Raw genomic sequence first — 23,194 nt, 5'->3', positions numbered from 1 at the left:
AATACTGGCAATAAACAATTATTTGAGACAAAAAGCATCGGTGCACAAATGAAAAGGTGAAAAATGGAGAAAACAGGAAAAAGGCCCATATAGGAAATATCTGGAAAAACATATAAAATGTATTCAATAAAAATACATGTATAACATAGAACTCAGAAATATATACTGGTACATATAACATTTGATTATAAAATACAAGACCAGACAGGTGGCGGAGAGAAGGGATTACATAAAAGAGGGAGTTTCAGAACAACACTGAAACTACAACAAACAAGACAATGCGTCCTTCATTAATTGCGGCCACAGTTGCGTCGACGGTGTTTCGACCTTTGTTATAAATACACGGTCATCCTCAGGACATAAATTTAGCTGAGCATCCAAACAAACAATTTCCAGTCACATGATTAAAACAAGCATAGCAGTTAACAATGATTTTCTATTTCATCAATGCGTAGTGAGAAATCTTAATGCAATAATGGGTAGTTGAAAACAATTTATTCAACTCCTGTCGCTATATTGCCCCTGTGGCTGCTTTGAATAAATCCGGCAAAATTAGCCACGGGATAGGAGAACAATTCTCCTCTATGCTTCCATCAAGCGTGCAGGCGAAATCGTCCCTTCACGTAGCAAGGAAGTTTAGAAGCCTTGCTTGACAATAGTACATCATTGTTTTCTAGTTCCAAATTGGCCAAAACATTGGTTATAAACATGGCGATCATGCTGGAACTTTAAAAAATGGTAGACTGTGTGCAATACCACTGCACAACGAACATCCGCTCCTATGTTTGATTTTGGCATTGCAAGCAGGCCCGGTTCTAGCGGGTGGGCCGGGTGGGCCAGGTCCACCCAAACATGAGCCTGGCCCACCCAAACAGGAGCTTTGGCCCTCGCAGTGAGGGCTTTAAGTCAGGCGTTGAAGGCACAGGTCGTGAGTGTCAGCCCAGGCCGAGACAGCTTCCGTGCGCACAGAGACGTTTTAGAGATGATCGCAGCCACACCCGAGTACTTTACAGGTCTTTAAAGACCATTTAAATGTTAACAAGGCTTTGTTTATTTTCTCACCCCTTCATCTCTGCATGGTGAAAGGCGACAAATCCTTTCTTTTGGTAACCTTTGCCTGCTGTCCTGCTGCGTTGATAGTTCTTTTTCTATGCAGCACAGGAGAAAAGAAGTTTGTTTATTCCTAGTCCCCTTTCCTGACCCCTGCAGAGACTTATCACATCAGGCTGTGACACAAAGTTTGAGTAATTTAGTAGGTAAGAGAATGTGTTACTACATTTTTTTCTTTGTAAAATCTGCACAGGCCCAGCAGGACACATACTTCCTGTGTGCTTCATTTAAACAGTTTTAATCGTTATCATGGCCGATGCAGGGCAGCAATAAGACAATACAAAATGCCCAGATGACGTTGGTGATTAATGATCCTTCAGGAGAGCAATAATTTCTGTTCAAAGTTTTTAAATGCAGATGAACTGTATTTTATGTGGATATCTCAGTGGGTTACTGGCTTTGTCACAGAGAACCTTGTGTTACTTGCAGTTCAGAAGTTACAATCCTAACATGGGACAGTGACCAATGAACTGTCACCAAAGAGCTGCACACAAACATGAATGGTATAGTTAGAACTTCGCTTTTTTTGTTTTGTGATATAGTTGGAACTTCCCCAGTCTTTCATCATTCTAATGTTGCTAAAATGAGTATGTTTTGGCAGATATACATTTTTATCAGTAAAGCTGAAAAAATTCCATGAGTATCCCCATGGAATACTCTTTAAATCCTAAGGTTGTGTTCCCCAGACCAAACCCTCTTAAAATATACTGCCCACCAGTATGGATGGCATGTGATTACTACACCTTGTAATCCTCATTGGCTTATGTGACATTTCCTGTAGACTAATTTACATACTTGTATGATTCATTGTCTTTGTATAATGTGTGTGTGGTGTAAAGTACTGACACACACTACACTGATATGAGTAGCGCTATACAACAAATGAAATGCATATGAGAGAGGGGCTACGTAAAGATGAGGGGCGATGGTGGAGGGTGGCAGTGAGTGAATCCGAGGAGGAGGTAGTGGGCAGGATTGGATTGGGATTGAAAATCGGACCGGGCACGCCAAAACAAAAATCGGCCCCCATTTGCATAATCACTCCTCAAATCACTGCTTTGGCGTAATCTTATAAAAAAACTTTAGGAGGAGGGGTAAAAAAATGCATGCGTTAGTTTACACAGGTGAAACAAGTGAGGCCTCTTCTGCTCAAGCCCCCTGCCCCCACTCAATATGTGCACACATTAATGGGCTGGCCAGCGAGAGAAAGGGAGTGACACCACTGCCTGTTGCTAAACTGAAGTAATGAGCGCCCAACTGCCTCTAGAAAGGCCACTCAGACACCAAATGGGCCGCTGACTGAGCCTGTATTCAAACAATAGACACAGCGCCCAAATGGCCCCCCAGACTGCTAAAAAAAAGCAGCCCACAGCAGAACTCGGACACCGGCCCCTCGGGCATTGCCCGAATGCCCATGTTACCAATCCGACGCTGGTAGTGGTAGGGGGTATGGGGCCATGAGGAGCACTGTTGGTGGGTGGCAGCGAGGGAATCCGAGGAAGAGGTCCTGGGGTGGAGGGAGGAGCTAGGGAGAGATAAGGGGCACTGATGGAGGGTGGTAGTGAGTGAGTCTGAGCAGGAGGTCATGAAGGAGAGGGGCTACAGAGAGATGAGGGACACTGGTGGTGGGTGGCACTGTGGGAATCCGAGGAGGTTATAAGGGGCAGGGGCTATGGGGAGATGAGGGACACTTGAGGCGTGTGGCAGTGAGGGAATCCGAGGAAGAGGTCAATAGGGGGGGCATGGAGGGATGAGGGGCACTGTTGGAAGGTGGTAGTAAAGGTATTTGCTGAGAAAGAGTTTATTGGTGCGGCGCCAAAAAAGACTTTTGCCTCAGCGCTAAAGCCGGCCCTGTCATGGCCTTTCTGTTTTTGTTTATTTAATTAGCAGTCAGGCCATAAGGGCTACTGTGGAACATACTTTAAAGTGTCTGCTAATTATATTTACTGCTATATTCAATGTTTTAAGTATGAAGGTCATTTTACGAATGTTTTTACCGGGAAAAATGAAAGTGGAGCCCGATGGTGCCTGATATAATAATAATAATACACATTTGTGTGGGGCCCAAGGTCAGCTGTGAGATAAGGTGCACTGGAGAGGAGTAGTGGATAATCAAGCCTGTAAGGGAATGCGTTGCAGAGTCCGTGGTTAGGTGGAGGTAGTAATGAAGAGGAATTCTACCTGAAGGCTCGCACAGAGGGAGACCGAGGAGTGTCACTTGCCTGATACTCCCACCTCAGAAACCTCCTCTTCCCATCAAAGTAACATTACATGGAAAAAACACTTTTTGAAAGTGCTAACATTAAAAGGAGATTTGGAAAATAGTGAGTTTTACTGGGCCTTGTAAGACTCAGAAGAAATAAAGGAGGGCCCTGTAGCAGGCCTGCCTAGACATATATGCAACAACTCAAGCCCGCAGTGGCCCACCCAAATGTACCCTTGGCCCACCCAAATAAAAATTCCTGGAGCCGGGCCTGATTGCAAGCATATGGCCACTGTCTTGGGAGGGCAGCATGTTTTCTCTCTTTCTCCTTGTATTCTTGTTTTATTTATTTTGCATATGTTGTTGAGCTTGTGAATTCATTTTATTATAGTTGTGTCAGAGAGTGAATGCAAAAATGAGTCAGTGGCAGGAGGACTGGATGCATGAGTGCAAAGAAGAGTGAGTGAGTATATTCATTTATTGGAGAATGCCTGCCCATAAGTGACACAAAAGGCACTTCATTATTAAGCCACATTTATTGTCATTGCCAATACTTATTTTTAATATGAGTTGATAACCCAAATTTGATGACACACATCAATCACGTTTACATTTAAAGCCTACACTCGCATGTTTTATATTTCTGGCAGAATAACTTTTTTGGTGAGAAAAAAAAAAACATCGAAGATAGGTGTTTGACCGCCCAGCATGTTAATTCGTACACTTATTAACATGACAAAAAACCATTAGCAGCGCCTATCAGCGCCTAAACTGAAGCGCGCGCTGGTATTTGGCCTCGGCGCTCTGCATTCCACGCCACGTCACGAAAAGGTCCTAAAAGTTCGGGAGATATTCGACACAGCGCCAGCGCTTCCGAAACGGACCGAAGGCCAGGCGGGAACTAATAAAGACAGGTGCTTGTCCTGCTGCGTTATTAATGAATTAGCAGACTCCGGGCACTCTTCCTGGTTGCCATGGCAACGGCATGGGCCACTGGCTCGCGGAAAACATAAAAGAACAGCAAGTGCAAGAGCACGCATTCCAACCCGCCTCGCAGATTAGTCCGGTTGTCAAACTCAACACAACTTTTCGGGAGCCAGATAAGAAAGAGCTAAGGGCGCGCAGACAACACACAAGAACGCTTCCATGCAGAAATGTAAGATTGTAAGTGGACTGCTTTTGGGTGCTTTTATGACCTTATGATGAACGCAGTATGTTTGCCATATATAATGTATGTAAGGTGCACATGGCTGGCTTTCATGTTTCTGGGTGAGTATTGTATTGTAATGCACGTGTAATGCTTAAAACCTCCAGCGGTTATTGATTTGTTTTGTTTAAATTGTAGTTAATCATTTGCAGAGTTAAGAGACAAACGCATGACTATAAGGAGAAAATATTAGCGTTTGTTGCATTCATGTGTAAGCCAAGGAGCAACTTATTGCAATACTAAGTCTATAGTCAAATAGATTCCATCTGTATGATTGCTGACCATAACAGACATCCATGTAAGTAGGATAGCTCGAGTTTTTTAAAAGATGCCGGTACTAATTAATTTAAAGTTTACTATTTATGTAGTGATATCAATCAAAGTGTAAGCCCAGCGTTGATGAGGGTATTGGAAAATAAAAGTTCAACTGAGTCATGTGGATGTTGCACCCCATTATGGTATATATTTGCACTCATATTACATTTCGAATATTTTTTATTTTAGGCACAGTGAGCCTAGATGATTTTTCCAGATTCCCACGATTTTGATTTAATTGTTGAAGCAGGCATCAGAACCCAGGGTCCCAGGCGTTAAAGGAAATAACTTAGCCACTAAACAACAACTCAATAATTAACACCAGTTTCCAAACCTATATGTTAACGTGCATATTTTTGCGCACGTTGAAGTCATGGCATAATGTATGTTGCAGGAGTACGTATGACGCCACAATTCAAACTGCACAATTCCAAGTAGCAGCATAGAGCAGTAAGGAATAATCTTATGGCACTACATGTTATGCATTTGATGAGTCCGTCCAGTGCAATAAATTACAATATATAAATACATGCCTGTGTGCCTACCAGCCTATATAGCTAACAAGCACCAAATGACCACCTGCATGCCTATCTGTTTCCTACAGAGAACAATTCTTTAAAATGTGGCTGAACTTTGAAAAATGTTTGTCGTGTGCAAACCTCCCTTATCTCTGTGGCACTACTGGATACAGCATTTATCAGATAAAAAAGTGACCTTTTAGCAAATTTCGACCTTTCTACTGACCCTTTTTAAGCTAAAATAAATATAAGTAAACGTTACCAGTGATACTGAAAGATACAGAATTGTATAATTTATTTGTGTAATCTGCTGCATGAATTAATTTGTAGTGTTTTGTATACCATTAATCCTGCTGTCTCCCACTCTGCACTATATCAGTGGTTCACAGCACTAGTGGGTATCTCTGGGTGTGATGCCTAGTGCCCTGCAATGGATTGTATGCTTAGAATAAATAATCTTGATATATTAGGTTCAGTTTTGATGGCTGTTTTGGTATTTGAATTTGAAAACACAGCAAAAACAAAGAAAAACAAAATAACAATATTGAAATATATAAATAATTTTAAGAAATATCTTGTCAGACTAAACCACTAAAGGTACTTTGACAAGAAAAGTATCAAACGCATAACCATTATCAACTACTTTCTTTGATAAATAATACAGAATCCCTATCTTATGTGTTTATGCATACAGGGCATATTTATGCGTATAAGGTTATATTAGTTCCTGCGGTCTTATATTCAAGTTCTAGTTAAGCTGTGCTTCCCAGATAGGAATGGTTCCATTGCATTTGTCTTATGTCGTTTTGTCTTATTTATGTGGTTTAAGCTGTGTGCTGGCTGTTTGAGGCACTTCATGTGACTTGTAATTAATTGTCAGGGATCAGTGCGTTTTATAATTTACTCAAATGCCATATTTATCTACAAATTTACTTGGCAAATAGCTTATGCTTTAATTATGTAGTTCACTGGACAATGACCTTTGGGTTGTGCAAATTGCTCGTTGCATCTTCAAGATGCCAATCAAAAAAAGACTGTTAACAAGGTATAATTTATGAATTATTACTCACGTATTTGTGCTAGAATAAATGCTGATAAAATAGCCAAACGATATGTCTGGCCTATTTGATGCTCTGACAATTCTGAAAACCTGCCCCAAAAATGTACGTTTTTGCTGCAGGTTCCTTTCCTATTTTGAAGTCTTGAATCATTTCCTTTTCACACAGCCTTCACTGTAATTGTTACATCATTGTTTCCATAGTCCACAACATGTCTTTTGTGATGATGTTGAATGACTTGTTATCTTTCCATACCTCAACTTGCATGTTTAGTCCTCCATCCGCCTACATTTGTGCTTCTCTCATTTAGGCTGTCTTCTCTCTTGGCCTCAGTTATGTTTACTTTGGCAGACCTTTATCTTCACCTGGGTGGGGCCTAGTTGTGTCAATGATGGTATGGTGATGATGTCACATAGTACATCACTCATGACATGGTCAGTGACATCACTGATGACATCACTGATGACATCTCAAGTGACATCACTGATGACATCATCCAGTGAATGTGTGTCTTTCTGAAAAATATATTTTTTTATATATGTATATTTAAAGGTCGATGGAAGAATAAATGGGTAAATACGTGTCTAAATGGATGTTTTTTTTGTAAAATTGATTTTTTAACTGACTTATTAAGGGTATCTTAGTGAATACATGTATTAGCGAGTAATGTTTAAATATGTAAATATCTGTATCAGTGTCTCATTTTGTGTATAAGTGGCTGCATGGGTTGGTGAGTAGCTACATGAGTGTCTATATGGGTTATTAGTTGGTTTTTTGAGTATCAGTATGAGTGTCTGTATGGTTTGGTGGGGGTATTACTGAGCGCATATATGCATGAATGAGTGACTCACTGTTTGTATGTGTTTTGAAGACAGCGTGTGTGCAGGACTGTATGGGTGGATGAGTGTGTGTATGGGCGTGTTAGTGAGTGAATGACTGTCTCAATAGTATCTTTATGAGTAACTACATATGTTTTAAACTAGTATATGTGAGTATTGATGTATATAAGTGAGTATATGTGAGAGTGAGAGATTGGAAGAGTTCCTGTATAAATAAGTATGTGTTTCTATAAGTGATTGTTTACGAGAGTAAGTATGTGTACGTTTCTGTAGAAGTGAGTGTAGTGGTGTGTGTATAGTTGTATATGCAATTAAATGGATGTTTGATAGTTTATTCGCATGTGTGAGTATGTGTGAGAGTAACTCTATGCATGAGTGTCGGTGTGTAAAAGGATGTATAGGTGTATGAGTACATATGATGAGTATTACATGTATGAGTGACTATATAGAACTGTTGGTGAATGAGTGGATGTGTTTGTAGATGTTGGAATTACTGAATAGGTTGTTTTAACTTATATTGGTATCTCCATTTTTTTGCAAATTTTAGTTTCTATTTTTGAATATGTGCATCAAAGGTTATATTACGGTGAGAGGTCTGCCACTCTTTCACAGGATGATGTCATCAGTGATGTCATTTGAGGTGTCATCAGTGATGTCATAAGTGATGTCACTGACCATGTCATGAGTGATGTAATATGTGATGTCATCAGCAGTGCATTGCAGGCGGCGAGTTATAGTTAGCTGAACTAACTATAACAGGGGAATTTCAATGGTTTTGTATGAGTGAAATGTCCAACTAACTATAAAATGTCTGAAACCTATGTTTTTTTCAGTGATTTTCTAAGGTTTATTAAATGCTAATTCCTAACTATAACGTCCCTAAAACCTATGGTTTTTTCAGTGAATTTCTAAGATTTTTTGAAAAGCTAATTCCTAACTATAACATGGCTGAAACCTATGGTTTTTTTCAGTGAATTTCAAAGTTTTTGTAAATGATAATTTTTAAATGTATTAATTGTTATATTTTTTATACTGATTTACTACTTTGTTTTAAACTATTTATTTTTAGATATTTTATTTTTTAACTTACATTACATATTTGTAATATAAATTGATTTTTTTTAAATATTGAAATTGTAATATTTGTTTTTTAAATTTTACATATTTTTTATTTTATATATATTTTATATAGCAGGCAATGATATCCTATGGAAGGAAATTCAAGTTACTGGTAAGTACGGTTAAAATTACGTTTCAGGATCAGTACTGGGCTGAAAGATGCAGGTCTCTCCTAATAACAGGTAAGTAAATCAGAATTCATAGTCCGGCTGATTTTAGAGGAATATTTTAAAGTTCCAAAACTCCACACTTAGAAGAATTTCCGAGTGAAACTAATCAATGTTAGCCTATCGAAGGAAATTCAAGTTACTGTAAGTATGGTTAGACTTACTTTTCAGGATCAGTACTGGGCTGAAAGATGCAGCACTAAGGTCTCTCCTGATAACAGATGAGTAAATCGGAATTCGTAGTTCAGCTGATTTTAGAGGAATATTTTAAAGTTACAAAACTCCACACTTAAAAGAATTTCCAAGTGAAACCAGTCAATGTTAGCCTATGGAAGGAAATTCAAGTTAATGTAAGTACGGTTAGAATTACTTTTCAGGATCAGTAGTGGCCTGAAAGATGCAGCACTGAGGTCTCTCCTGCTAACAGGTGAGTACATCAGAATTCGTAGTGTGGCTGATTTTATAGGAATATTTTAAAGTTCCAAAACTCCATACTTAGAAGAAATTCCAAGTGAAACTAGTTAGCCAAGGGAAGGAAATTCAAGTTACTGTAAGTATGGTTAGAATTACTTTTCAGGATCAGTACCGGGCTATTTGGCCCGCAGGGACCATCAGTATTGAAAGAAAATTAATTCCCCAACTTAAAACACGCCACAGGGCGCGTTTGCACAGTGGTGAATGAAAGGGGCGTGGCCTCAAGTGACATGTTTGCAAACACGCCCTGTGGCGCGTTTTAAGTTGGGGAATTAATTCTTCCTCAATCCTGAGGGTCCCTAGGGGCCAACTAGCCCACCAGGTACCTCCAGTATGCCAGGGGCCTGCGTTGCAGAGAAGTGTTCAGAGGTCACGCCCCTTTTTACAACACTCTGCAATGCAGCTCTGTTGCGCTTACTGGAGGATTAGTTGGCCCCCTGGGAACCTCAGGATTGACAAGGAATTAATTCCCCAACTTAAACCATGCCACAGGGTGTGTTTGCACACATGTGAACTCAGGGCCCACCCCCTCCCTTCACCACTGTGGAAACACGCCCCGTGGCGCGTTTTAAGTTGGGGATTAATTCCCCTTGAATCCTTAAGGTGCCTGGGGCGCAACTAGCCCACCAGCTACCTCTAGTAAGCACCAAAGAGCTGTGTTGCAGATAGGTGTAAAAAGGGGCATGGCCTCAGAACATCACTCTGCATGCAGCCCCCTGTTGCATACTGGAGGTTCCTGGTGGGTTAGTTGGCCCCCAGGGACCCACAGTATTCAAAGGGAATTCATTCCCCTTCTGCAAACGTGCCAGGGGCTGCAGAGTGCTGCATAAAGGGGGCGTGGCCTCCGGCACGATGCCTGTGTTTTTTTTTGTTTTTTTTAAGAAAGGGTACTGTGTAGCCCACCTTGTTTTTCTATTATTTTTTTGCCCTGGGGACCCGTTCCCCCAGGGCTTGCACCCTATTTTTTTTTATTAAAAAATGGTGATGGGGCTGCATGGCCTCCCTCCTGAGGCTTGTTTTAGCCCTGGGGACCCCATCCCCTGGGGCTCTGCCTCGTTTTTTTAAAAACATTTGTTGTTGAGAGGGGCCGCGTGGCACCCCATCCCCTGGGGTCTGGCCTCTCGTTGGGGACCTGCAAGAGCCGGCAATGCTTTTCTATATGGGGAGCAAACATGCTGCTCACCATGTAGAAAAGCAATAGTTTTTGGTTTTTGGAAGAGAGAGCAGGTTTCCTGCTCTCTCTTCCAAAAACCAAATCAGTTTTCCGCCGGTAGGGCGGGAGCCGTGAGGCTCCCGCCCTACCATAGCAAACTACAGTGTCCCGGGGTGGGCACCCCGGGACACTGCAGGAGCCGGCCCTGGGGGGTGGCGGTCCCCAGGGCCACCACAAGGCTCCAGGAGGGGGGCCCCCCTCCCAACATTTAAAAGCCCCGGGGGATTGTGGTCCCTGGGGCTGGGGGGTCCGTCACCGACCCCCCAATTTAAAAATGTAGTGCCCCGGGGAGGTGGTGGTCCCCAGGGCGTGTGGGGGGGCTTGAGCCCCCCACACAGGTTTTTTGTTTTTCAAAAATAAGCCCCGGGGGTTGGATGCTCTCCGGGGCTGCGGGGGGGGCTGTGAGCCCCCCCGCATACATAATGTTAAAGCCCCGGGGGTGGCAGTCCCTGGGGCTGGGCGCCCCTCTGGGCCCCCCATTATTATAAAAAAAAGAAGCCCCGGGGTGGCGGTTCCCGGGGATGCGGGGCCCTCTGGGCCCCCCATTATAATGAACTACATTGCCCCCGGGATTTGGCCCCCCGGGGGCTAATTACAAATAAAGCAGGCTTCAGGTTTTTTCCACGGGATACGCGTATCCTACGCGCATCCTGCGATTTAAAAAAAAAAATTGGGGGGGTGGCCTTGGGAGTCCTACCGAGACACAAGATGGCTGCCAACACTTCCTGGTTTGGAGTGTCGACGGACAGTTGACAGCCAATTAGCATGCAGCACGTACTGGTAAGGGTACAGGCATGATCCTAGGAGGATACGCGTAGCGTACCCTACTCTGTCCATAGATATATCTATGATTTTACTTTGATTTTCTCAGGAACTACTGCACGGATTTACACCATTTAACAAAAAGTGTGATCTGTGAACCAAACTCTACCTTTTTGCCAAATTTGGTGTAATTCCGTTCAGCAGTTTGGGCTGTAGCCGCGGCTAAAGGTCCCTATGGAAAATTGCATGGGGAAAACACGTTTTGGGACCCCCCCTTTTTTTCTCGGCCCTCGCTTGACGAATCACCCGAAACATTCAGGATAGGAGCAGAGCAGAGCTTCCCATCTTCTTGGAGAGATTCGTCAACCGGCGCCAAAGTTATTCCAAATAGAATGTTGCGGATTTCCTATGGAAGCTAGGTCCTAACTATAACTACCTACTGGCGACCACCAGAAGGTAATATAAACATCATATCAAATATATATATATATATAATATATATATATATATATATATATATATATATATATATATATATATATATATATATATATATATATATATATATATATTCACTGAAAAAACCATAGGTTATAGACCATATATAGTTAGGAATTAGCATTTAAAAAACCTTATTTTACTCACACAAAACCATTGAAATTCCATATATAGTTAGTTGCACTAACTATATATCGCGCACCTGCAATCCACTGCTGATGATGTCACATATTACATCATTCATGACATGGTCAGTGACATCACTGATGACATCACTGATGACATCTCAAATGACATCACTGATGACATCACTGATGACATCTCATTTGACATCATTCTTGTGCTAATACGATAAACCTCTTCAGACTCTAATATAACCTTAGATGCACTCAGTGTATACAGACACTCACACACTGTCACTCATCCATGGAGTTACTCACACACCTAGTCAGTCATGCAAAGAAACAATCTCACCTCCATTTCTTCAACTATACAGTTATACACACCTTACTTATTCAAACATATACTAACACATATTTACTCTCTTATACAATCCCTGATACAAGTTCACAATGATCCATACAACCACTCACACATTCAGTGGCTCTCATGCACAGTTATTTATATATGCCAACTCTCACATGTACTGTGTTTTACATATGTACTTACTATGACATGTAGCATTGAGATATCCATTCACTCATCAATACACTCATGCACACAGTCAACTGCCCATGTAGCTGTTTCCACATGCACTCTTGAACTCATACACCTAGTGAATCAACTGCTCACACATCTATGCACAGAGTCACACACCTCCCAGCCACCCCCACACAAACTCAATCTCCCATACAAATACTTGGGCAACCAATCAATAACACATATAGCCTCTCGTATAGCTAATGATCAACACATGCAGCAGTTTACATCACAACAGACATAATGATGCACAAATTAAGACAGTTTAGTCACTAACCCATGCATTCAGTGAGACACATTTAATCACTCACTCATACAGTCAGTCACGCACCTACTAAATCCTTCATCCAGACACTTATACATCCACTCATTCTTCAATATGTAAGACATATTTTAACTTTACAGAAACATACAGTCACTGGATGTTGTCATCAGTGATGTCATCAGTGATGTCATTTGAGATGTCATCAGTGATGTCATCAGTGATGTCACTGACCATGTCATGAATGATGTAATATGTGACATCATCAGCAGTGGATTGCAGGTGCGCGATATATAGTTAGTGCAACTAACTATATATGGAATTTCAATGGTTTTGTGTGAGTAAAATAAGGTTTTTTAAATGCTAATTCCTAACTATATATGGTCTATAACCTATGGTTTTTTCAGTGAATTTTCAAGGTTTTGTAAATGCTAATTCCTAACTATATATGGTCTATAACCTATGGTTTTTTCAGTGAATTTCAATGGTTTTTTAATAGCAAATATCATAAGCTGTCGAATGTCAAGTACGTGGTAAGTGAAAACATTTTCGTGTTTATGCACACTGATCTGCTTTGAATGGTGCCCCCCCCCCTCATTTCTATTAGGAGTACTCTCTCTTTGCAGATAGTGAAAGGTAGTTAACGCAGGTCTTTGCCCCCATTGTAATCCGTCGTGCCTGCTTCTCTCTCCATTTGATTCATTGTTATCCAAGTATTTACTGTTTTAGAATTAGTTCTCTTTGGTTCATTCTCTATTTACAAACAAACACAGAGTCGCAATACTCTGTTTAGTCTTTGCAGATAACGAAAAATCGTGTAAAAAAAAAGAAAAAGAATCGAGCAAAATCAGTAGGCCACTAATGGGATCTCTTTTTGACCTCGCAAAAATAGAAACATTAGGAACAACCCCTCATGACAAATACAAAACTAGTGAGATGAACTGAACTCCACACAATGATGGCTGCAAAACAGCTCGGCTCCGCCACCCACCCCGCCCAAAATAACGATAAAGAACGGCTGCCATGATTGGTTGCGGAATGACCACGACGGAGCTACGAAATGGTGCTGCTCTCATGCTAACCCCAGCTTCAGTCTGAAACATCCAGAAACACTGTAGACTACCAATTCGATCAGTTCCGGTAGCGCCCCAATGTAACCCGGTAGAGAAGAACTAGCCCTCCCCTCTTTGACTGATGGTTCTTGTTGCCTGTCCCTTCTGTTGTCATTTAACAGAACTATTTAGCCTGCTGAAAGGGGTTGTGTTCCGACCGCTGGTTGGTGGAGACATTTTGACTATATTCTGTACCTGCGTTGTCGCGTAATGCGTCATATGACGCGCCGCGTTAGCGCATCCGGAAGTCATCCGGGGCGCGCAGCGCGTAACGTAAGCATAACAAGTCATGTGACTTGTTAATAAAACTTTTCATTGGTTCATTTTACTTTTCTTATTGTAATGATGAAAGGCTTGATCATATGACCTAAAAATTACGCTTTTCATTACTTCCGAACATTATTTTTTCTTAAATATATGTTATAATGTTCCAGGCTAATGTACTTTCCCGGAAATTTTACAACTGTCCTGCAAGTAAAATATATTCTTTTTTCGAGAAAAAGAGCGTTTCTTCGTCCCATGACGGAGCCGTTGAGCAAAAGAGGGTCGACCTGCTGTCTTAGTCGCCGATACGCCTGAATATGAGATTCTTATCGATCACTTTATGTTGCAGGAATAGAAAACACAACAGCCCTTGACCATTTATCTTTACTGCGTTCCTTCGTATTATACCTTTTACCCTTCATGTAATTGGTCTGCTTTATTTCACTTGCCTTTTAATGATTCTAAAACAGTGACTATTATTAAAAACTTTACCAATGTATATACTACTACCATGTTTTCTTTTAAAAACCTTTATTGTGAAAATTTCATTATACAAATACGAGCCTATAACCACGTGGGCCGGCCACGGAGCAAACTGTAATCGTATATGATGAATAGACATTTACACTGTAGAGGAACGTAACGGGCGGGCCATTAGGTTGCAAGAACTAAGGTGTCTAACAGTTACGGAATCGGTGGACGTACATTTTATAATTAAAATACGACAGGGCCAGTTACAATAAAATTATCTAGATATACATTTGCGGGCAAGTACCATGGGTGACGTTAATTCGAACTTTCAACAGTACAGTAATCAATAACACATCAGAACTTAATATCAATAGGGATGTCGAAATATTCAATCAATTCTCGTCCCCGCCCGCCATGTGCTTCAAAACTGCATACGTATCTCGTGATTTCAAGGTTCTGCAACCAGTACACAACAAGGAGTTACGAGTCCCATTTATTCTGGCGCCATTTTGGGCGAGGACGGGCAGGTCCAGGATATAGTCAAAATGTCTCTACCAACCATCGACTATGATGATGTTCATATGCTGTATTTATTAGAGTAACACTCAGATGTCCACATGAAATAAATTTGCCACAATCTAAACATGTCATTTTAATCTTTCCAAAGTTCTTCTAAATATTTGGGACCGTTTCCCTTGCCTCTGAAGCTCTCAGTGCCACTTCTTTGATGAATATACTAGCAGGTCAGGGGTTCTCCTCCAAATCTCTCTTTTATGCAGCACTATAATTAATTGTTGCCACCTCTCCATATGACGATGCATGGTATAGTTACCACAACTATATTTTTTTTCGGTTCCTCTAGAGAGTTCATCGTGGCAGATGAAGCGTGTAACGTACCGGGCATTTACCTTTTTTTGCATGTACAGGAAAGGAAAAAAAAATCGAGCGTCCGAGTTCTAAGGTGTCCCAGGGCCATTTTAGTGGACCAGGCCCAAATCCAAAGAACAGGCCGCCATTTTGAGAGTCCTGTTGCAGCCGCCTGTCGCTGTAGCATCAAGAGCAGCCGAAACTCAGCTGAATGGCAACTGAAACGGTAAAGGGGCGCCCCACTACAGCAGACGAGCCAGGCCCAAATCCAAAGAACTGCTATCTCACAGGCTAATGGGGCGACCCACGCCGAGTTTCAGCATTGTAGGATGACCACACAAGTACAGCAACTTGCTAGACATCACCTCGGTGCCATCCGGATCTCGGCGCCCCACTGCAGATGAAGTGCCTCTCAACTATGAAACCACCACGGTGACATCCGGATCTTGGCGCGTTGTGCTGCCTTCGGCCTATTCGCACATCGGTCCGCTACTGACGCCATCTCACAGGCTAATGGGGTGACCCACGCCGAGTTTCAGCATTGTAGGATGACCACAGCAACTTGCTAGACATCACCTCAGTGCCATCCGAATCTTGGCATCTCAACGCCTAGTGGTATCTTCCATACAAAAAATATTGTTACGCTGCCTTTGGCCCCATTCGCACACCAGTCCGCAACTTAGACATCACCTCGGTGCCATCCGGATCTTGGCATCTCAGCGCCTTGTGGTGTCAGTCAGAAAATATTGTTGTGCTGCCTTCGGCCTATTCGCAAATCCAAAGAACTGCTATCTCACAGGCTAATGGGGCGACCCACGCCGAGTTTCAGCATTGTAGGATGACCACACAAGTACAGCAACTTGCTAGACATCACCTCGGTGCCATCCGGATCTCGGCGCCCCACTGCAGATGAAGTGCCTCTCAACTATGAAACCACCACGGTGACATCCGGATCTTGGCGCGTTGTGCTGCCTTCGGCCTATTCGCACATCGGTCCGCTACTGACGCCATCTCACAGGCTAATGGGGTGACCCACGCCGAGTTTCAGCATTGTAGGATGACCACACCAACTTGCTAGACATCACCTCAGTGCCATCCGAATCTTGGCATCTCAACGCCTAGTGGTATCTTCCATACAAAAAATATTGTTACGCTGCCTTTGGCCCCATTCGCACACCAGTCCGCAACTTAGACATCACCTCGGTGCCATCCGGATCTTGGCATCTCAGCGCCTTGTGGTGTCAGTCAGAAAATATTGTTGTGCTGCCTTCGGCCTATTCGCACATCGGTCCGCTACTGACGCCATCTCACAGGCCAACGGGGCGCCCCACGCCGACTTTCAGCATTGTAGGATGGCCACACCAGTACCACAACTTGCAAGACACCACCTCGGTGCCATCCGGATCTTGGCATCTCAGCGCCTTGTGGTCTCTTCTACACCGGAAATATAGTAGAAAATATTGTTGCGCTGCCTTTAGCCCCATTCACACATCAGTCCGCTACTGACACCATCTCACAGGCCAACGGGGCGCCCCACGCCGACTTTCAACATTGTAGGATGGCCACAGAAGTGCGACAACTTACTAGACACCACCTCGGTGCCATCCGGATCTTGGCGCGTTGTGCTGCCTTCGGCCTATTCGCACATCGGTCCGCTACTGACGCAAACTCACAGGCCAACGGGGCGCCCCACGCCGACTTTCAGCATTGTAGGATGGCCACACCAGTGCGGCAACTTCCTACACACCACCTCGGTGCCATCCGGATCTTCGCGCGTAGTGAAGCTGCAGCAGCTGCAAATAAGCTTCAGACAGTGTTACAACCGCTGCTCAGAACTCTCAACTATGACACCACCTCGATGCCATCCGGATCTTGGCGCGTTGTGTTGCCTTCGGCCTATTCGCACATCGGTCCGCTACTGACACCGCCTCACGTGCCAACGTATTTTCTCCACATTTTATACCCTATGCCGCATAACAGGTCATGTGACTTCTTTATAAAACTTTTCATTGGTTCATTTTACTTTTGGTTTCCTAATGATGGAAGGCTTGATCATATGACCTAAAAACAACACTTTTCATTGGATGAAAACTTTTTTTTCCCCCCAAACGATGAAAGCCCCACCTTGTTTCTGGATGTTTCAGACTGAAGCTGGCGTCACCATGAGAGCACCACCATCTCGTAGCTCCGTCGTGGTCATTCCGCGAGCAATCATGGCAGCCGCTCCCCACCAGAAGCCTGCAGGAGTCGGGGCCCCCAAAACTTTTGATGAATTCTCAAGGCGGAGGGGACGCTTTCGAGAATGGGGTCCAAGACCTAGCAGACAAGCGTCCGATTTCCAAGGTGTCCCAGGGCCATTTCAGTGGACCAGGCCCAAAAAGGAAACAGCCTGCCGCCATTTTGAGAGTCCTGTGGCAGCCGCCTATCGCTGCACCGCAAGAGTGGGCGCAACTCAGCTGAATGGCGGATTTTGACACAGTGGACCAAAAGCGGACGGAATGGCAACTGAAACGGTAAAGGGGCGCCCCACTACAACAGATGACACTCCACCTGGAGAGGCCCGTTCACGCCGCCTCCCCCGGGGCGCCCCACGCCGTTATTCGGAGCAGCATTGTAGGATACCAAAACCAGTGCGGCAACTTACTGGACATCACCTTGGTGCCATCGTTCTGCTGCCTTGGAACTATTCGCACAACAGTTTGCTACTGATGACCCACCCCCCGCGACGCCCCACGCCGTTATTTGCTGGGTGGCAACTTACTAGACATCACTTTTGTGTCATCTAGATTTCGGCGCGTTCTGCTGCCTTGGAACTATTCGCACAACAGTTTGCTACTGATCACCCACCCCCCGCGACGCCCCACGCCGGAAATCTGGACGTTGTGCTGCGTTGGGACTATTCGCACAGCCGACCGCTACTTCGTTGTTTTTCTCTAAAAATGTTTATATGTTATTACTATTTTTGTTTTCTTGTATATATTTATAAATTATTAAAGTTTTATAATCTTACTACTTTGTCGGAGTGCTATATATTTTTAATGTGACACATAATTGTAAAAACTTTGATGTACAAAGAGTCATCCCTGGAATCTTCCGCTTCACGCTCGGTCCCCTCCCCAATCACAATACAGGATGGTTTTCAGATAATAGCAACGCTTCTGCTGTGACGGATCTCATCGAGTGTGGGCCTTGATCTACTATAACTCCTTTGAAGACGGGTGATTCTTTACAGCTGTGGCCATAAACTACATCTGCAGGGCTAGCTGATAGCCTAGGACCGGCCTGGACAATCGGACACAGAGGAAAAGGAGTGTCAGAGGGTGCGGTAGTGAATAGGGCGAAAGGGAGGTGTCGGGCGGGCACAGGGTGTGATTCTCAGGGAAGAACAGCGCAGATGGGGGGAGGTTTATTACCCATGCATAAAACAGAGAGCGGGGGTGACCACTGCCTGGGGGAGATGCTTGCGAGGGTGGGGAGCCATGGTAAGGATCGACAGCGTTCACAGAGTGGATCTGGTCAAGGCATCTAAAATGGCTGCCGTGCACGACAAAAGTGTGGCATTTGAAAAAAGACAAGATGGCGCACACAATGTTTTTCAACAATTCCTGATTTCCTTCGAATCGAACGTTAACAGACGTTGGGGCATATTACCAAAGTTAAGCGATATTTATCCCTAACGATGCATTGCAAAGATTTTTTTACCGTCAGAAATTATCGCAGATAAACCTTGCTATTATCAAGGTTTATCGCAAATACGATAAAAAACGAGCGCAATGCATTAATGTCGCTGAAAACTCCGCGATATTCATGCATTACCGAGCTAATGCTCTTAGCCATGTTATCCACCTCCCATTGGATAACATGGCTAAGAACTGCTCAGGGCAGCTGTTACTTTTTGGAGATATTCGCGCTTATCTCGAATATTTCCAAAAGTTGATAATAGGAGATAGCGATGTTAGCGACTGTTTCCAGTCGCTAACATCTTGGCATGCCCACTTTGCATGTCATTAGTGATAAATATCACTCACATGCAAAGTGGGACCCAAGATGGTCGCTATCTCCTACTAGCCGTCGCTAACTGGTGTTAGCAACAGCTAGGTAATACACATATAATTTTATCTCCGCGAAGCGGAGCGCTGTTACAGATATATATCTTGTTTTTGAACGTTAATTTCTCAAAATGCACTGAAGCACATATATTAAGACATAGCAAAGGCACATCGGGCTACCAGTCCCTAATATTTTACCAAGTTTCGTGCAAATCCATTCAGCCGTTCGATTATTATTATTATTATTTTTTTTTGCCCCGCGGGGCCCTTTTAAAACCTCCACATCAAACCTAGGGGGTCAGCGAGGATCTACTATGCCCCCTTATGGTCATCAGCCGTTCGATTATTATTATTATTTTTTTTTTTGCCCCGCGGGGCCCTTTTAAAACCTCCACATCAAACCTAGGGGGTCAGCGAGGATCTACTATGCCCCCTTATGGTCATTTGCCCCTTCGCTTTGGCCTCCTCTTGTCTCTCGATCCTACCGAGAGACAAGATGGCGGCCGCTACGTACTGTTTGGAATGTTTACAGACACCGGAGAGCCAATCAGCTTCGCTTCGCAAAGCTCCGTAACGCGAAAAGTACGCGAAGCGGTGCGCTGTTACAGATATATATCTTTTTTTGAACGTTAATTTCTCAAAATCCACTGAAGCACATATATTGAGACCTAGCAAAGGCACATCGGGCTACCAGTCCCTACAATTTTGCCAAGTTTCGTGCAAATCCATTCAGCCGTTCGATTATTATTATTATTATTTTTTTTTGCCCCGCGGGGCCCTTTTAAAACCTCCACATCAAACCTAGGGGGTCAGCGAGGATCTACTATGCCCCCTTATAGTTATTTCCCCCTTTGTTTTGACCTCCTCTTGTCTCTCGATCCTACCGAGAGACAAGATGGCGGCCGCTACGGACTGTTTGGAATGTTGACAGACGCCGGAGAACCAATCAGCTTCGCTTCACAAAGCTCCGTTGCGCGAAAAGTACGCGTCCTGGGCCGCTGCCCAGTCCGCTGTTACAGATATATATCTTTTTTTAAACGTTAATTTCTCAAAATCCACTGGAGCACATATATTGAGACCTACAAAAGGCACATCGGGCTACCAGTCCCTACAATTTTGCCAAGTTTCGTGCAAATCCATTCAGCCGTTCGGGCTAAAAGTGAGGCCAACCGCCCTATGGAAAACTCAATGTTAAAAACACGTTTTGGGACCCCCCTTTTTTCTCGACCCCCCCTGGACGAAACCCCCCCCAATTTTCAGGGGCTGCTCAGAAACAAAATGTGCCATTTTCCTGAAAATTTCAGCCAATTCCGTCCACAAACGCCAAAGTTATTAGACATAGAATTTTCAAAAAACCCATAGAGAAAAAATCCTAACTATATATACCTACTGGCGACCGCCAGTAGGTAATATATGTGTGTGTGTCCTCCCAAATTGATCTGTGGGCAGCACGCTCTTCATGCTTGTGCTCGCCGAAGATCAAACCGCCCTAATATTTCTTGTACCCTAAGAAGGCGGCACTCCAAAGCGGTTGATTAACAGTTCTTTATTCACTGATAGCACGGATACCAGTCCAACGTGTTTCGACTATTCAGTCTTGATCATGACTGGTGGTCCTACATTTGTTTTTACCATATAAACCTTTGCAGCTAATTCTTTCCTGCTGTATTGTGGTAAATGTGGTCGCATAGATGATGCGTATATGTAACTTGCAATCTGTTGTCTTAGTTGACATGAAATTAATACATATTAAAACAACGTTTACACAGTTTACTCTAAGTGAGAGATGTTTCTAGACAACATGAAAATTGCATAAAGGTGTTAAAAATGATTTCCTACCTTTTGCGTAGCATCAACATATAATGACAATGATTTGTAGTATTGTATTCACCATTACAAAGTTTCACGATTTAGCCTTTAAGTGAGGTTAGTTTTATCCCTGTATAATCAGGTCTACTCGTCAAAAGAATCTTGAGATGAAAGAGTCCCGGTTATTATCCATAGATGAACATTGACTCTGAATGGTACTTAAGGTGTACATAGAGGTCTTCATCATATCAAAGCCATTGGGGCTTTTTGTTCTGAGCTTGATTATATATTTACATTCCTTTTGTCATAGAGTGTCAGCTCCTCTTGAGAATTTTGCCACATATTCAGTTCCATGATGGATCATGCCATTCAAAGTTGCGCGGTGGTCCCTGGATGATCTGGAGACCATAGCTGCTAAGGCCAGCTCAATCCCCAGGATTGTCAAGGTCGGTGGTTGTGCCTTCCATCTTGCCTTTGGCCAATGGGATCTTTAGCCAGCTGGCCACATGCTGCATCACAGCCATCAGTTTGCACACTCTCTTCCCCTTCTTGCCCTCCATAGGAAGAGGAAGTTGTCCAAGTATAGATCAGTTGCTCCTAACCAGCCACTGACTTCAACCCCACTCCAGGAAGGTACTGAAGCACTCAAATGCTGCACACACCATTGAAATAACAGTGGTCATTACTTTGTCAATGAAATATTGACCACCTCCAAAGTGAATTCCCATTAGGGAGAAGTCTGAGGGGTGCACTGGTAAAACCCTGAAAGCTGACTGGATGCCAGTTTTTCCCATCTCAAATCTCATCACCAGAGCTGTGCATCATCTCCACCACTTAGTCCAAACCCCTGTAGTTAACCAAGCATTCCTGTTCTTATCAATGCAATCATTTACAGACCATACTAGCCAGAACAAGTGGTGTATCAGCCTGAATCCGTAACACAGCAATGCTCTCGCAGCCACAAAAACAGTGTGAAAATAGAAAAAGACAAACAGTAGCAATATAGATAAAAGAAAGCAGCAGATCTCTATGTCCAAGTTCTTTTTCAAGTGATGTTTTAATTGGATCCAAGCTCAGCCGACACGTGTTTCATCGCGTTAAAGTGGAGTCAACACGACTCTTCAGGGCTGATGAAAATAAATAAAACATGTGTATAGTACATTCCAGTAAGTCACAATTTGTACATAGATTCATGACACGGACGTGCATGAAAGTGATAGTGACGGATTGTTACGTGCCTAGTGGTCGTCTTTGTGATAAATGGACCATGCGCAACCACAAGCACATCCTGGTGACGGTGGTGATGGAGTGTGGTTAACGGCTAAATTCTCCTTATCCAATTAGCCATTTTATGTACTTATTGATAATATATACAGACTCTTATACAATCACATCAATTGGTGTTTCATGCTCACTAGGAACCCGCGTTTGTGGGGTGTCAGGGTGTAGGAGTGTTCAAACGCTCAATGCAATAGGCATGCCAGTGAGTATCTCATACTACGAAGTGGTAATATGTGTCTAAGAAAGGTACATGCTACTTTCAGGCCCTGCTAGTGGCAGTAAAGGCATACCTAGTGGATAACTTCAGGCATCCACGGTTAGATGCGGGATTTCAGCGAGGTAGATGGCGTGTCTACGTTTAGAATAAAGAAAAAATATATACATGAATATGTATATATAACACACGGGAGAAAATTAAGAGCGGGCAATTGGTGCGTTTCGCAGGGTGCACTAAAATGTGAATATTGCAAAGGCTCACCCTGATGAGATATTGGCGAGTCTGCCAATATGTTTAATCGATCAAGACCCTGGTTCCGGGTTGACACGTATGTTTTACACCAGTAAGGTAAGAAGTAAACACAAAAATTGTTGCACGTCTGATTTCAAAGGAGACTGCATGAGAATATCTCAATATCTCAATATCTCAATATCTCATATCTCATCAGGGTGAGCCTTTGCAATATTCACATTTTAGTGCACCCTGCGAAACGCACCAATTGCCCGCTCTTAATTTTCTCCCGTGTGTTATATATACATATTCATGTATATATTTTTTCTTTATTCTAAACGTAGACACGCCATCTACCTCGCTGAAATCCCGCATCTAACCGTGGATGCCTGAAGTTATCCACTAGGTATGCCTTAACTGCCACTAGCAGGGCCTGAAAGTAGCATGTA

General features: G+C 43.2%; 1 protein-coding gene across 2 annotated transcripts in view; it reads left to right on the top strand.

Annotated features, from left to right (window-relative positions):
* Window positions 1-4,360: 4,360 nt before the first annotated feature.
* The window catches only part of EPCIP (exosomal polycystin 1 interacting protein), a 147,863-nt gene continuing 129,029 nt past the window's right edge, over window positions 4,361-23,194 (top strand). The window contains exon 1 of one of the 2 annotated variants that reach the window (XM_078656229.1): window positions 4,361-4,477. The gene's annotated coding sequence lies outside the window, so the exon portion shown is untranslated. The remainder of the gene's footprint in view (window positions 4,478-23,194) is intronic. The other variant, XM_078656230.1, reaches the window with a different exon arrangement.

Source organism: Lissotriton helveticus, chromosome 8 (assembly GCF_964261635.1).
Source record: "Lissotriton helveticus chromosome 8, aLisHel1.1, whole genome shotgun sequence".
Classification (NCBI taxonomy): Eukaryota; Metazoa; Chordata; class Amphibia; order Caudata; family Salamandridae; genus Lissotriton; species Lissotriton helveticus.
Note: the sequence above shows the minus strand (reverse complement) of the source record. Positions and strands in the feature narration are given on the sequence as shown.